The following is a 3,946-nucleotide window of genomic DNA, read 5'->3' as shown; positions in this document are numbered from 1 at the left end:
TGCTGTGGCTAGGACTTCTAATACTATGTTGAATAGCAGTGGTGAGAATGGACATCTCTGCCGCATTCCTGACCTTAGGGAAAAAGTTCTCAGTTTTTCCCCATTGAGAATGATATTCTCTGTAGGTTTTTCACAGATGGCTTTTACGATATTGAGGTATGTACCCTCTATCCCTATACTCTGAAGAGTTTGATCAAGAAAGGATGCTGTACTTTGTCAAATGCTTTTTCTGCATCTATTGAGAGGATCATATGATTCTTGTTCTTTCTTTTGTTAATAGATTGTATCACATTGATTGATTTGCAGATGTTGAATCAAACTTGCAGCCCAGGGATAAATCCTACTTGGTTGTGGTGAATAATCCTTTTAATGTATTTTTGGATCCTATTGGCTAGTATTTTGGTGAGAATTTTTGCATCCATGTTCATCAAGGATACTGGTCTGTAATTCTCCTTTTTGATGGGGTCTTTGTCTGGTTTGGAGATCAAGGTAATGGTGGCCTCATAAAACGAGTTTGGCAGTGTCTTTCCATTTCTATTTTTTGGAACAGTTTCAGAAGTATAGGTATTAATTCTTCCTTAAATATTTGGTAGAATTCCCCTGGGATGCCATCTAGCCCTGGGCTTTTGTTTTTTGGGAGATTTTTGATGACTGCTTCAATTTCCTTAGTGGTTATAGGTCTGCTCAGGTTTTCTATTTCTTCCTGGTTCAGTTTTGGTAGCTGATACATCTCTAGGAATGCATCCATTTCTTCCAGGTTATCTAATTTGCTGGCATAGAGTTGCTCATAATATGTTCTTATAATTGTTTGTATTTCTTTGGTGTTGGTTGTGATCTCTCCTCTTTCATTCATGATTTTGTTGATTTGGGACATTTCTCTTTTCTTTTTGATGAGTCTGGCCAGGGGTTTATTAATCTTGTTTATTCTTTCAAAGAACCAGCTCCTAGTTTCGTTGATCTGTTGGTTTCCATTTCATTGATTTCTCTTCTGACCTTTATTATTTCTCTTCTCCTGCTGGGGTTAGGCTTATTTGCTCTTCTTTCTCCAGCTCTTTTAGGTGTAGGATTAGGTTGTGTATTTGCGACCTTTCTTGTTTCTTGAGAAAGGCTTGTATTGCTATATACTTTCCTCTTAGGACTGCCTTTGCTGCATCCCAAAGATTTTGAACAGTTGTGTTTTCACTTTCATTTGTTTCCATGAATTTTTTTAAAATTCTTCTTTAATTTCCTGGTGGACCCATTCATTCTTTAGTAGGATGCTCTTTAGCCTCCATGTATTTGAGTTCCTTCTGACTTTCCTCTTCTGATTGAGTTCTAGTTTCAAAGCACTGTGGTCTGAAAATATGCAGAGAATGATCCCAATCTTTTGGTACCGGTTGAGACCTGATTTGTGGCCTAGGATGTGATCTATTCTGGAGAATGTTCCATGGGCACTAGAGAAGAATGTGTATTCTGTTGCTTTGGGATGGAATGTCCTGAATATATCTGTGAAGTCCATTTGGTCCAGTGTGTCTTTAAAGTCTTTATTTCCTTGTTGATCTTTTGCTTAGATGATCTGTCCATTTCAGTCAGGGGGGGTGTTAACGTCCCCCACTATTATTGTTTTGTTGTCAGTGTGTTTCTTTGCTTTTGTTATTAATTGCCTTATATAATTGGCTGCTCCCATGTTCGGGGCATAGATATTTACAATTGTTAGATCTTCTTGTTGGTTAGACCCTTTAAAAGGATAGAGTGTCCTTCTTCATCTCTTATTACAGTCTTTGATTTAAAATCTAATTTGTTTGATATAAGGATTTCCACCCCAGCTTTCTTTTGGTGTCCATTAGCATGGTAAATGGTTTTCCACCCCCGCACTTTCAATGTGGGGGTGTCTTTGGGTCTAAAATGAGTGTCTTGCAGACACCATATCGATGGGTCTTGTTTTTTAGTCCAATCTGATAGCCTGTGTCTTTTGATTGGGGCATTACCCCATTTCCATTCAGGGTAACTATTGACAGATATGAATTTAGTGCCATTGTATTGCCTATAAGGTGACTGTTACTGTATATTGTCTCTATTCCTTTCTGGTGTATGTTCCTTTTAGGCTCTCTTGCAAAGAAATTATTCTTAACAGCTTAATGTAATCCTTTGGATAAGAATGTCCAAATATTTTACATCCAAAGTTAGGAATGACATTGAGACATTGGAAAATGACAAAGGGAAAATCTTTTGGATATCAGAGATATCACAAATCTTAAGAAAATGAGTTACATATATTGTACGAGACATTGAAATTGAAAACATAGAAATTCTAGGAAATAAAGTAAGGAAGCAAGTTCTACTTCCAGAATATACATAAAATAATCACAACTTCTGACTCTAAGTCATTAGCCCTGCAATCATGGGCACTTCAGGCCTTGGACAATTGGCCCTTTTAGAACTGCCATCCCAGAGTATCTCATCAGGGCTGTCTTTGTGTCTTTGTTTCTTAGGCTATAGATGAAGGGGTTCAGCATGGGTGTGACCCTGTGTACATCACCGAGGCTACTGCACTTGAGTGGGAGCTCTGGGGAGCAGCAGAGCTAAGGTACACTCCTAAGCTCGTACAGTAAAATAAGGAGACAATGGAGAAGTGAGATGCACAGGTGGAAAATGCTGTATACTTGCCCTGAGCTGATGAGATCCCACATATGGTGGAGGAAACTATCTTAGAGTAAGAGTAAAGGACCCCAGCCAGGGGAGCACCAGCCAGCAGCAGAGCTGCAAAATACATCACCATGGTATTAAGAAAAGTATCAGAACAGGCAAGTTGTATCATCTGATTGAGTTCACAGAAAAAGTGGGGGATTTTCACCTCTGTACAGAAGGACAGCCACAACACCGTTAAGGTTTGTAACAACGAATTCAGGATGCTCATGATCCAGGACACCAGAACCAGCAGTCCACAGAGCTGGGGGTTCATGATGACCATGTAGTGCAGGGGGTGCCAGATGGCCACAAAGTGGTCATAAGCCATCACAGTCAGGAGAAAGATGTCTACTCCTGCAAAGAGTATGAAAAAATACATCTGGCTGAGGCAGCCTGCATAGTTAATGACCTTACTGTGAGTCTGGATGTTCCACAGCATCTTGGGGACGGTGGTGGAGGTAAAACAGATGTCTATGAAGGATAGTTTGGAGAGGAAGAAGTACATGGTGGTGTGGAGGTGAGAGTCAGAGCTGATGGTCAGGATGATGAGAAGGTTTCCAAATACAGTGATCAGGTACATGGAAAGGAAGAGCCCAAATATGAGGGGCTGCAGTTCTGGTTCGTCTGATAGTCCTAGAAGGTGAAACTTTGAAATTCCTGTATTGTTTCCTGGGTCCATTGTTGGAGGTGACTACCAGCACAGGGGAAAATAACATGATTAATTTTCACACAAATGGGCATTGCTCACATTGTGGAAAGGCTAAAATTTACATTTTCCATTTCAAGAAACTAATTTCAATATTTTGTGAATGGATTTGGGCCCCTTGAGGGTATCCCCAGTTCCTCTTTGATTAGGAATTTCCTTCCCAACATCAGATGTTCCCCAATAGGTCAGATATTATAAAGTTTAAATAAGAAATCATTTCATGCATTTAAGGAATATATAGAGTGTCGACCATGTTTCAGAAATTCCTAGTCATAAAGTAGAGGGTGCTGAAAAGCAAAAGTCCCTACAATTCAATGATGGTGATAGAAAAGAAGCAGATATAAAGATTAAATAATGGACAGATGCTATGAAAAAAAACAGAAGCACGTTAAAGGAGAGAGTGAATGGGGTGTTACGTTGGGTGTTCAGTCAAGACTGGATAAGAAGGTGACCTTTGAACAGAGACCTCATGGAAGAGAGGGTAGATGATGGGAGGTCTTCCTGGCAGATGGAACAGCCAGTGCAAAGGCACTGAGGAAGTGCTTCTGTCAGAAAAATCAAGGCTCAGAGGGA

General features: G+C 39.9%; 1 pseudogene; it reads right to left on the bottom strand.

Moving 5' to 3' along the window:
* Nucleotides 1–2,514: 2,514 nt before the first annotated feature.
* LOC141372235 (olfactory receptor 7A17-like) lies at nucleotides 2,515–3,346 on the bottom strand (annotated as a pseudogene).
* Between the last annotated feature and the right edge of the window lie 600 nt (nucleotides 3,347–3,946).

Source organism: Callorhinus ursinus, unplaced genomic scaffold, assembly GCF_003265705.2.
Source record: "Callorhinus ursinus isolate GAN/ISIS: 27379988/994484 unplaced genomic scaffold, GSC_fseal_2.0 scaffold3430, whole genome shotgun sequence".
Lineage (NCBI taxonomy): Eukaryota > Metazoa > Chordata > Mammalia > Carnivora > Otariidae > Callorhinus > Callorhinus ursinus.
This window is presented reverse-complemented; position numbering and strand designations above follow the sequence as displayed.